At 45.3% G+C, this 13,206-nt stretch overlaps 2 protein-coding genes across 5 annotated transcripts in view; one reads left to right on the top strand and one right to left on the bottom strand.

The window, feature by feature from the left end:
• LOC135913566 (zinc finger protein 26-like) overlaps positions 1–13,206 on the top strand; it is a 209,300-nt gene that overhangs the window by 70,939 nt on the left and 125,155 nt on the right. The gene's annotated exons all lie outside the window — the stretch shown is intronic.
• The window catches only part of LOC139049608 (uncharacterized), a 61,809-nt gene continuing 60,444 nt past the window's right edge, over positions 11,842–13,206 (bottom strand). For both annotated transcript variants that reach the window (XM_070525219.1, XM_070525218.1), the window contains one exon: positions 11,842–12,167. The gene's annotated coding sequence lies outside the window, so the exon portion shown is untranslated. The remainder of the gene's footprint in view (positions 12,168–13,206) is intronic.

Below are 13,206 nucleotides of genomic sequence, written 5' to 3'. Positions count from 1 at the left end.
CGTGCACGTTTCTTTTTCTTCTTTCTCTAGTCCTCTAATATGTCGCTTACACTTGGTGCACCACCTGCTCTCAATATGGACATGATCTGTTTTGTGGGGAATGCAATTTCGCAGGCCTTTCCACCCATGTGGATATCAACCTCATACACTTCGGACCATGTAATCAGGTAATATAGCCTCCGTTGACGCCAGATTATTGCCGAGGAAGGCCACAAGCAAGTTTTGCACATGGCTGCAGCAGGAATGGATAGAACGGGGAGCATCAATCAGGGTTCGTGTAAACAGGGAGTCTATGTCGCTGTGCGGACTGGAGTAGTAAGTGCTCACCTTGAGAAGTTGTTGCCCAATGCAACTGACCAGGCCGCTCATCCTAGAAATGTAATACAGCAGCCATCACCGAGTTGTACAGCATTGAAATAATACTATGCAATCAAATCACTTCAGCATACCTCTTACATAACGCATTGACACTATAAACACTGGCTACGATCTACATGAGAACAGTGAGCATTCACGCACACGGGTCGCTTACGGCACATTCAACCGTGCGGCTGCCGGCATACTGCTTGGCTTCGTCGCACATGGTGGTCCGGTAACAAGCAACAACCAGCTGTGGAAGCAGATTGAACAGTGTGTCCTACCTGTTTGCACTAATAGTCACCACTGATGAGGAGCACCTTGTATTGCAACGCAATCGCGTGACGGAAACATCTGCTGCCGCAGCCAACATAGCGACATGAAGAACCCGGATTCAGCGTTACCTGCTTTCCAAACTGCACATTTCTATTTGTTCTGTCACGGCCACTAATTTGTGACTCACACTTGGTGCCCCACATTCTCTAAATATGGGCATAGTTGGTTTTGTGGGCGTCACTATTTTGCAGCCACTTTTCCAGGCCTTTCCACCCATGTGCGTATCAACTTTATACACTTCGGACAATGTAATCACTTGTGATATAGTCTCCGTTGATGCCAAATCATGGCCGAGGAAGGCCACAAGCAAAATTTGCAGATGGCAGCAACAGGAAAGGATGGAATCGGGAGCACCAATCAGGGTGCGTGTATATTCGGTGTGTATGTAGCTGTGCGGACTGCAGGAGCGGGTGCTTGCCTCGAGAGACTGCTTCCCAATGCAACCGACCAAGCTCCCACATACGAGAAACTTAACGTGGTCACGTGTACCAAGTCGGACAGCAGCACAAGATTCTGCAATGAATCACCTAAATGTAGCTTGTGAAAAAACAGAAGCTGTCGATCAAGAATTGCAATTCTGAACTAGGAATCAAATATGGGAATGAGAAAGCTTGCATACAAGAGAGAAGCTACTCTGCATTGCAAGAATTAAAAGCCAAAAATATTTAGAAAGGTTGAATACTACATAGCACACCGTACGAATGTTAATGCAAGACACATGCCAATGCCACATAAGCTATTTCAGGAGAGCGATTCCACATGGCAACGCACACTAGAAAATACTGCTACAGATATGTTATGCTACTAGACAGTGACTGGTGTTAAGTATGAGCAAAGAATTGGTTGACCTTTAATGTTTGGATGAGGAAGAGGAATGATCTTTAACAAGAATGTGGACTGAAAAAGCTTGTATGCATTGAAAAAATTATTCTTGGCACAAGTGGTATTTGACAAGGCCAGGAAACTCATTAAGGAAGGGCAAGCTGACGGAACTCTTTTGGCCAGCTTCGTCTGTGCTTGTTCAGAGGTTGCAGGTACATCTGAAGACCGAATTTTTGTTGTTGAGGTACCTGGACGACTCGTCCAATATCCGTGTTGGTGGAATGATAGCAGAGGCTCTTTTGACTCTTACGGCAGGCGTCTGTAGACTTGATATATCATCCAAATACTTCTGGAACAAGTTGTTTGTTCATGGTGTAAAGCCTTGCGAATTCAGCTCCAGCCCCTTCCTGCTAGTGTAGATGCGGGCTCCTGTGATGACCAATACGTGCTTGGCAGAGACTGTTGGTGCAGAACAGTGACACATGAGATACAGCAGAGATTATCCAAACTCATGTAGTGTTTTCTTTTATGTTCGAACCATATATGCTGAACTGTATATATGAACAAATGTTCATATCATCTGCCACAAACAAATGACATGTATCTCAGGACTATCAAGCCAATACATCATATATCAAGCATCTTTATTTCTGAACTATGTGTTATTTCTCTTGTAGCAGCAGCCAAAATCCACACAATGACCTTGTTGTAGAAGGCAGCAGCTTCTATTTATTGTGTGGAATGCATCGATTTATACTAGTGCCACCCTCATTATTGCATGTCTGGAACAGAAATTTTGGCCGCATCAGAAATTGAATAAGCACAATTTTGCAATATGAAATGCGAAGAGGTGAGACATACATGTAATGATTTGTGACTAGAGAAGACATGCAAATACACACTGTTTGTTCTAGGGTGCTTAGCAGCATGGTAAATAAATATTGCTGCTCTCAATAAAATTGATGTCTGCTAACTACATAATGCATGTAAGCAGCTTAAGTAATATTAAGATAACAAATGAGAACATTTGTGTGCTCATTTATACACTAGAAAAGATCCCGTTGCTGGTTTCACAAGCAACTGCATGAATGACATGAAGCTATTAGAAATGATGCTTTGTTTTTTTGCATTAACGTGATGCACCGGTTCACTACTAAAAAAATAAATGTTCTGAGGTAAACTAAACTGAACAGCAAGAACATTTGAAACCAAACAGGTACAAAATATTGGTGCATTATCATGCGTGCAACTGTTTTATACATTAAATTCAGTACTTTAGCTTCAGTTTATGAAAACGTTATTGGGCCCTCTGGACGAAATAACTTGCAGGCAGACTCGAAAAAAAATATTGATAAGGCTACTCACTCATCCATGGCTACGGCTACGGCGAGATAAAGAATGTGACGTGCTTTTCTATACCGCTTCCTGTTTCGTATAATGATGGCCCCGCAACTAACACTTTATTGTGGAAACAGCAATGGAGGGTCTCTACTATCCATATGTAATGCAGCACCTAGTTCGTTAACTTGTCTCCACCTGTGAGTTAACGAGAGCGATATTACATGAGCATTCAGGCAGTGATATTAAACGACTCACCGGTACTGCTGTCATCAGTCGCAGAAGATGGTTCCCGTTTCGATGCAGATGCATGGCTCACGACGGAAACGTAGCTTTCGGGCTTGCTTGTCCGCTTGCAACCGCGACAGTTTTCCCCAAGTTAAATAACGCTGTACATCGAAGCGCAATAAACCAGTTTTTGCAGAAAAGAAGCAATCCGTCTAAGTGTACGAACGAATGGATCCGTGCCACCATGCACTGGAAAATACAGGCAAAAAGTTTAAATCCACGCCCGAGGTCTCGTGGAAGATCGATGATGCTGAAGGCTAATTGTGTTTAAAATGACAGAAACGATAAACCTACTAATTAAGAGTACCGTATTTATTGAGCAATGATAACTTTACGGGCTATTTTATCTAACAAAGATGCTTCGGTAATTATAGGAGAAATTTTCTAAGACGAAATTGTGCTTAAAACGGCGCGTCTTGCGGGTGTTACTGAAACTAACGCTGGCATACCGTGAGTGCTTCTACTATGCTTGTTTTTCGCCCTGTGTGGCCATTTCTGGAACTTGAAAGAGTGGGGGTCTTGACGCGTTGCTGGCGGTACGGGCAGCGCCAACTGCTGGCGAGATTTGGAAGCGCGGCGTATGCGCGTAGATTCGTAAGGGCAGTGCTTGCCCCGCGTCGTCAGCTACTTATCCGCCCTGGGCGTAGTAGGCACTAGCGCGCGCTGATCCTTCCAGCGTTATTTTTTTTTCGCAGTGTGACGCAAATAATACCAACTCTGCCTCCTGCTTGTAGAATAGGCGGACATTGTATGGCTGCAACGTCAAGCTTAGTATGCTCTTTGCATCACGCTTCAACTGCTTTGTCTGCTATCAAAAGTGGTCAGTTTCTGCGAGCAGCGCGTGAAAAGCATATTACAACCTCTCCGAAAAAAAAAAGCAAGCTTTTTCAACTTACTGATTAGCCGACGAGCAGCCAGGCAGAGTTGCGGCAAAATGAGCACTCTTCTGTGCTTGCCGAGCACAGGGGCGGAGCAGTGGCAGAAAAAGCGGGGCACACGGCGCCCTTACGACTCTGCGCATGCGCCGTGTTTAGAAATCTCGCAGCGCGGGCCACTGGCCATGCGTTCGCGTGTTCCCTCTAAGAGTGGACCCTACTGTACTTCCTATCTTTCTCATTGTGGCTGAATGATCACCCCAGAGTCCGCAGTTAGCGTTCTTCCTCGTTTAAATCATGTCACCACGCAGGTGTTCCCTCCAGTACGTAATTATTCTAACTAGCTGAGTTTAGCAGATTAATTAGCAGGCTTTACCTGATGTTTATACTTTCGTGCAGTGATGTTAGGATAGCAGTATCTTGTATCTTAAGATACACGATACAATTTTTCGTGTGTCGGAAATGCAGATACTGATTCACGTTTTGCCGCAGATATCATGAGTCAAGATATCATGAGACAAGATACCCAAGGAGTATGTAAGATACTATGTAACCTACAAGTATCTTCGATATTGCCCAGCACTGCATACAACACAACTGTAGATGGTAATCTCAATAACTGATGTTCCAAATTCACCAAAAGGGCAGTATTTGAAATGGACTGCCAACTTATTTTCAATTAATGTAGCACTCCCTGCGGAGTTGGCAGTATATCCACGAATTCACACGGCCATATATCCATATACTGTGCAGCACTGAGTAAGGGTTAGTCTAGCACATACACTCTAAGTAGGTGGCTTTATGCCAACAATTTGTTCCTATCTCTAACAAGCCCTGGCTGTAGCTCAGAGTCACCGTCTACACGGCAATATATATTTTGGTGAGGACAAGGCTTGAACACTTTTAAGTTCACTAACAGACAACCTGTGAGAATCAGCATGACAGTGTTGACAATTTCTTACCTGGTGGAGCAATAGAAACAGATACTCATCACCTAATCATGGCGGGTGGGAAGGGGGGGGGGGTTAGGTAGGCGCCGCTTTAGCAGCAGGAAAATCAGCAAATAATGACAGGGTGTTACAGCGAATTTGCTGCTTTGTTTATTTCCCGGTTTGCGGATTTTGTGTCGACCACATCGATCATGTTTAGACGGAACTTAACCGGCGGTTCTTGCGAAGTGAGCATTGCCATCGGCTAGGGACAAACATGGCAAATTGCGTGCGCACGCCTCCTTGGTAGACCTAGGCGCTGTCCTCGAATAACTTTCTCGCAACTCACGCATGCGCACAAGCCACGGGCAACGGTGGCGCAACTCTCGCGTGTCTCCACCTTTAACGAGACAGAAATAACTCTGTAACAGCGGCCCGTGAACTTGGCCGCACAAATGGTTGCAGTCCAAAATATGCGATTCACTATATTTTTGCTGAACTCTCCTTACTTCTATTGCTCGACATTTTGCAGCAGGAATTGATCTCCGCGTGTTAGAGATCACCCGGTGGCATTTGCAGCAGCCGATCGCACAGTTTCAGGATAGAAGTAAGAATGGTTTCTCGCACTTGTGCGCTCTTGCATGATGCAATGTACGTTGCGCCGCCGGCTGCACCATCTTGTGTTTCAAGAGCAAAGTGCTGCAAGGAAAAATAGATCACTCGCCAACCCGGCCCTAAGAAAGTAGATGTCTAGCGAAGCTGTTAAATATAACCACAAATGTCGAGGGGGACATGCAATGCTTCATTGCTTTAGAGTAAAGGCAGTAATGGTAATTTTTATGGCACGCCGCCGCTTGTCGTATTGCCGTTTTTTTTTCCTTTGCCGCACCTCGTATTCACGCTTCTCTTCGGGAGTCCTAAGTCGTACGCGTTGCCTTCCCATGGCGGTGTCACAAGAACAATGATATCTGCTACCATGCTAGTTATTTTATATACAAAAGGCTAGAGACGCCCCCCTCCCCCCCCCCCCCCCCAAGTCGCAAGCCACCGTCACCGCGGCTGCTTGCGAAACTGTAATCTTTACTGGGAAACATATGCGGAAAACGCAAAGGACGTGCTTTGCATTGTTACCAGGAGTGACTTATCACCAATTACGTGGCTCGGACACTTGTTTTGTGCTTGTTCTTTTTGAAAGAAATGAAGTGGTGCATGTTGTATGCGTGGTTCCAAAGAATGTATGCACTTTAGGCTTCTCGCCGCTTAGCTTGAAGCCTCCACCACCTCCACCGCAGGTCGGTCTGGGATTCATACCTGCGGCATCCGGCCACATGTTTCAGCATGGATGAATCATGAATCGTTTAATGGTACACGATGATATTGAACATCAAACAATGGAGAAATTGGAAAAGCGTGAGTGCTTGCTCCATGTGGACGAACAGCATTTGGCCTGTAAGAAAAAAAGTTTGGGACGTTTCAGTTCGTGAACAACGGATTGCGCGCGAGCATACGACTGCTGTTCACATTTTGTGCCTCGCGCGTAGACCATTTTAATATGCAGGACGCGAACATGCTCAACGACCACAGCAGCGTCGAAGCGCAAAGGGAAATGGTGCGAACGTGGTGGATAACGCTGCGTTGATCTTGAAGGTGCAACGCCTGGTGCGCCAGAGTAAAAGCACATATCCAAGCAGGGCCTCGTGGCGCAAGGCTTTACTGAATTGAATTGCTCAAAGAAAAATATGTCAGAGAAATCGCAAAACACGACCAAAACACGCCCTAGAGATATGATAGCATCGGAGTTTCACTTAAGTATACAAGAAAACACAAATCTGTTGCGCGTAAATTCAAACACAAACTCCTTTCCTGAGCGGCGCTGCCCGCTCTGTTGCTTGCAACAGCAACGCGCTCGGCTCCGCGCATGCGCAAGAAAGCCGCGGTTGCAGGGAAGCGTGAGAAGCAGTCAGAGGTCTTTGAACTTTATCGCGTCCCAGTCTGAAGGGTGAAGCTTAAGCGCCCTCCAAATTTTGCCGCGAACAGGCACAGACAGCAACCCGGATTCGAAGCACAAACTAAGGACGTGAACGCGGTGATGGTCTTCTCGACATCAAGGAGCCGCCTCCTCCGCTTGTCGCTTGAATCGAAACGACAGGAATAACATCGCCGATTTCACGCACGGCACATGCATGTGCGCACATAAAAGGAAGATTTTCTTAAGCGACCGACTGCACTTCAAGGCATCAGGTTCTCGCCTGTGCCAAAAAATTGTTTATGCAATTGTAATATTGTTGTTTACTTTTGCAAGGTACGCTAGGAATGAGTGAAGCAACAAACAAAATTATTATGCGGATCCTGCACACGGTGGGAATTGATGTAAGCGAAGCCTTCTGCGCTGTTTGCTATGACCAAACATACTTAGCAATGACATGCACTCCGTTGTTTGTCTCCGCAGTACACAGAACAGTGGTAGTTGTGCGTCACGCATGAGAACCATTGGTAGTGTTGAGAATTGTCATTGCCTCACTGGTACATCGTGTCGAGGCAGAAATATTAAGCTTTTATTCACCTATGGGGTATAGTATGTTCCCAAAACTAGACTCGTGCGATGAGGCGTGCCGTAGTGGTGAACTGGAGATTAATTTTCACGCCATGGTGCTCTTTAACGTGTCCACAAATCTTAGTTCCGGGGCGTCTTTTTATTTTGGTCCAAATGTGGCTACTACCGTCGTAAAAGTCACAATCTCGAGAAAAGCAATAGCGGCAAAGCTACCGGGGCAGGCACATAAATGTTCATTGGACCCGTGACCGCTTTCCTACTGTGGCCTAGACTCTACGGTGCGCTTTAACGCGGCTCTGCTTCAGCAGGCCATGCGTACGTTGTCCGCTTGGTAAATTTGCGTTGTGTTTTTTGCAGTATTAACAGAAACGTACATTAACTTACCTTCGACTTAAATTACTGATGTTCCCCCCAACCGCTGTCACGTCAATAGTAGTAGCCTTTCCTTGCATTTTCGCATGACCTATCCCTATCCTCTTCTCCCTCCATATATGGAAATCACGAGCGAAGAGAGGCAAGGGTGTTATTCACTCGTGTCACGACTGCATCAGCCCTACTACACATTCCATGCCCCCTTCCTACTGTTCTATCTAGCTTCCCTTTAGACGTTCGCGCCCGTAGCGGGGTAAGCGCTGCAGTTTCTGCAATGCCTTTGCACGGCGTCACGGATAATTACAGCTCTTAAGAGGTTAGTCCTGCGATACCCAGGGAGCTCACATGCAACGTAATGAAAAGGTCCGAACGAGTTTCTTGCATCGCCTTTCCTCTCTGCCGCGCTCGTCTCGTGCATAGATATGCCTTAACCACCCTCCCACAGCAGCGGCAGCAGCAGCAATAGTGAGCAAGTAGAAGGAAGAGGGAGAGATAGCTTCGCTTCATTAAATTACCTATGTACACTCGGTATCACCCTTGTGTGAAGCGCGGGAATGGTGGTCTCCAGGGTGATCAGGAACCAGCCAGCGACATCTAACGGTAGTTGCAGGGCTAAATTGTGCCCAGCAGCTACCGTTAGATGATGGACCCAGAAACTAGCGTTAGACGTCGCTAGCTGCCTCCAGAGCGCGCCGGTTGTCGCCGTTCCCGTGCTTTACACAAGGGTGATGTGAACTGCACGTCACAGAACAAGCACATCCATATATTCAGCTCCTAATGAAGACGACGTGTGTTATAATTCGCTTGCGGACCACCCGGGCTGGGACCCACATATTTGGCCTCTCAAAACGGTGTTCCTTCGCAAGATTGGACCGTCACGACTTGGGTCCTCTGACATCACGAGAGAGCCTTAGATTAGGGGTCCCAAACAGATTGCGTAAGCAAGAACTAGGGATCATGGTACTACGCAAGCTCAGACCCCTATCTGGACCTTCGCATGCGTAGTACCGCGGACTCTACTGCTCCGATACGGAGGCCGCTTGCGGCCCCTCATCTAAAGCTCTCTACAGATGAACATCACCGGTTGGTGTAAGCCAACGACGTATTCTGCCACATGTTCAAGTGTACAACAGACGTTGGCTACCTGCACAGATGTTTCTCCAATTCACGCTACAGCTATGTTCAGGGCACTTAAATGCACTGATATTTAGAGACCGTTACTTTTATACCGGCAACACAGTTTCCGGAAACTCTTGAATTCAGTTCCTCGGACATTTAAAACAGAAACGTGGTTGCATTAACGTCAAATTTGCTTTGTGCAACACCCACATAAATTAATTATGCTGCGTTTCTCCTTTTCGGTCGCTTCCCACTGTCGTATTTGTATTCTTGCTATAGGTTAGACTATAAGACACCCGCGTAAATTGTTTTTCTCTATTGTGGTTATGTAAGGCAATTAGATGTAATTTGTTTTAGCGCATAAGTCAAAGCGGAAAAGTTTTACACTCTCCTTAGAAACCTGCCACTCTTGCATCTGCACCTCCTCCGCTATGCCACGTTGCAATCTAGGTGGTAGTGCCTCAAAGTCGCGTTTTGCAAACGAAAGCCTGTATAAAGAAACATCGAGTACGAGGTCGCGTGATGGTATCCCGGCCACGGCGCACGTATTTCGATGGGAGCGAAAATCCGAAACCACCAATGTACTTAGATGAAAGTGCACGTTAAAGAAACACAGCTAATCCGAAATTCCGGAGTACGCCACTACGGCGTGCATCATAATCAGATCGTTGTTTTGGCATGTAAATCCGCACAGTTTAATTTTGATAAGAAACCTGGAAAAACTTTTGAAATTAGATCTTCTGTTTTGAAGAGAAGGTCTTCTTTGTCGACTTATAGATTTGTGATGCGTGGAATCTGGGGTTGTGGTCACATTCGTCGCATTAATTACATAATTAGGTGCCTGCTGGTGCAGATAAGGCATCGAAACAAGGCGTCACAATAAAGCTGTGATCATGTCTTTAATGTATAACACTAAAGCTCTGAATAACACGGAAGTGCCCATAAATGCAAACATTGCAGCAGATAGCATATCGTGCAGGATGAAAGGAAACACTTGCTCGCATCAAATTAACCGCATAATATTACTTCTCTCTTTTTACTATTACTGTATATACTCGTGTAAAATCCGCACTTTCTTATCCCGAGATTAGGGGTGAAAATTGGAGGTGCGCCCCTAACAGGAAGAAAAAACTTTTTTGGGAGAATGTTTTCTGTGGTACCGGCCTTTATTGAACTACTGTGGTGGCTTGTACTGGCTCTGGCTATTCCCGTAGAGCGCCACCTTCCGGCTAGAATGAATGCTGAAGCCCCAGAGACCAGTGATGGCAGCACATCGGAAGCAGTCGCAAGATCTTGGAGGTTGTGATATTGCTACCTGTAGGAGCCGGAAATTCGGCATGGCTGCCTTGTATTGCCACCGAATAAAAATAAGACAGCTTCCGTACTCTGGCACCACACAACAAATAACACTACCAATATACTAAAAACATTTGAGGGCGCGGCCTACACAGTGGAATTTTTTAAATATTTTTCTTGAGGGATTTTTTTTTTGACAAAGTTCTGAGTGCCATTTTTACGTGGGTGCGACCATTACACCAGTATATAGGGTATTCGCTTATTTTAAGGGCTGTTTGATTTCCGGTTTTACACGTTTTTTTATTTTCTGAGGGTAAAAATTGGGTGATACTTTTTGCAAGCTGGCAATTGGGGAAGGAAAGAGAAATAAGACAGCTGAGAAGGAAATGAGAAAGTATCGGAAGATTAAAAGTGGGTTGGAGTGCATATGGCAGACATTGTCAGCAGCAGTTGGAAGCATACCATTATCATTTAAAAGAAAGGCGTACAAACAATGCTTCTTACTGGTGTTGACATATCGGGCAGTGACTTGGACATTGATACAGACGCTTGAGAAGAAGTTAAGGAACGCGCAAAGAGCGAAGAAGAATGGCAGGCATAAAGTTAACAGACAAAACAAGAGCGGTTTTGATCAGAGAAGATACGCGGATAGCCTATAACTGAGTAGGCACTAAGAGAAAGACATTTGATACAGACGCTTGAGAACGAGTTAAGGAACGCGGAAAGAGCGAAGAAGAATGGCAGGCATAGAGTTAACCGACAAACCAAGAGCGGTTTCGATCAGAGAGGATACGCGGATAGCCTATAACCGAGTAGGCACTAAGAGAAAGACATTTGATACAGACGCTTGAGAACGAGTTAAGTAACGCGCAAAGAGCGAAGAAGAATGGCAGGCATAAAGTTAACAGACAAACCAAGAGCGGTTTCGATCAGAGAGGATACGCGGATAGCCTATAACCGAGTAGGCACTAAGAGAAAGAAATCGAGCCGGGTGAGTCATGTGATGCGCAGGTTAACGGGTGGAGCATAAGGGTTACAGAATGGGTTCGAAGAGAAGGGAAGCGCAGTCGAGGACGGCAGAAGACTAAGTGGGGCGAAGAAATCAAGACATTCGCGGGTACTAGTTGGAATGGTTTGGCGCAGGACAATGGCAATTAGAGATCGCAGGGAAGTCCTTCGTTGTAGAGTGAACATAAAATGGGCTGATGATGATACTTGACTGTACGTGCAAAAAAAGCCTATTGTGCCTTTTTTTCAGCCGGCCTCCGCAGATTGTTACGGTGAGTTACCAAGTTACCTAGTTACCAAGTTACCAAGTTACCTAGTTAGGCGCGCTCGTTGGGCGGTTGGTTGAGGGCCTTGTAGCGTCGCCGTTCTGCGCACAGCATGTGCACAACTATCAGTAACTAGAGTTCACTTAAGCAACCAGGCTCTAACTTCGTTGTCCCGACGCAGGGTTCGTGCTAGCAAGTGCGCACCGCGAATACGTTGTATCATGCAGAGAGAGAGAGAGAGAGAGAGAGAGAGAGAGAGAGAGAGAGGGGGTGGTATTTGGTTTCAGAATTCGCAGAAAAGTCGCGTTTAACCCGGATATCCGGAGACACATCCGGAATGTAAAAATCTGGTGAAATCGTGGTTGACCGGTAAAGAACAACGTTACGTTGATACATTTCAACATCTGCATAATTTCTGCCGAACGAACATCTGAGGAAATAACTGAGCCTGCTTGCAAAAACGCAATAGAATTAGAAATACTCACAAATACTTACAAAAGAGCTGCCAATCAGGAGGGAGAGCGTCCTTGATGGCCCCCGTGGCTAAGCCCACAACGCAGGCCACGCCATAGAGACCGCATAGCGCCTTGAGGGCCATGGTGGTCCACTGCAAAAAACATCCGACAGACAAAATTTGTGAAAGCATGCTGTAACATATTATGAAGAGCTGGAAGTAGCTATCGCTCAATTCAAGTTTACAAATGCATCGCTAAATAAAGCTTTGAAGTGCTATGCTTGAATAATTGGGGCACAAATTAGGTGTTATTGTGATCTCGATATTTAGTCTGACCAGCTCTTTGGAAGTGCGCATCTGCCGGCCAATACCAAAGGCTATAACGAAAAAGCGCAGGCTAGCTAAAAAATAGTTATTCAAATCCGTTAATTTTGCTCATTAATAGTTTGTCGAGAAAGCTATTGATATTGTATTACTTCAGTATCATATGACAAACAGAATGCTATTGGAAACAATTCCGGAAGATTATGGAATCGGTTAGTAAAAATTTCACAAGGGTGTGCCGTCCTTTGACGTGAACAAGCCGTTAACTTACAGAAGTTACGTGATTTATGAACAGTCTATATATGTGCATATATATATATATATATATATATATATATATATATATATATATATATATATATATATAAATGTCCCTTGTAGATAAATAATATTAGGTCCTTAATATTTCAAGTGACGAGGAACTATGAAGCTGGAGTTTGATACCGCTTACTGCTGCTAGAGCCACAACAAAATACGCCTAGGTTAAATTGATGTGTCCTTGCCGATGAGGCAGTTACCACTAATATTGAAGAAATTTGTGCACACAAAAATTAACATGCACCTTCACGATAGGGACCTTCCACACAGTAAGCAGCTTGGGTCAGCTGGAGTAGCGGTCACCAGCAAGATTCAAATTAGCGCACGTTTAGCGAAGCAAAATTGATGCTTTAAGAACTGCGGCAATTAAAGCGACGGTTTGCTTTTGAAGCACAACACGTACAGAGCACCACAACATTACATAATCTTCAATTTCCTCGCAGGAGTTGTTGAAAAAGTAATATCACGTCACGTTTGCAACATCAGGTTTACCAGGTCAAGGTGTTTAGTCATCAAGCACAAGCTCGAACAGCTCACCTGAACAAGGATG

This window comes from Dermacentor albipictus, chromosome 9 (genome assembly GCF_038994185.2).
Source record: "Dermacentor albipictus isolate Rhodes 1998 colony chromosome 9, USDA_Dalb.pri_finalv2, whole genome shotgun sequence".
NCBI lineage: Eukaryota > Metazoa > Arthropoda > Arachnida > Ixodida > Ixodidae > Dermacentor > Dermacentor albipictus.
This window is presented reverse-complemented; position numbering and strand designations above follow the sequence as displayed.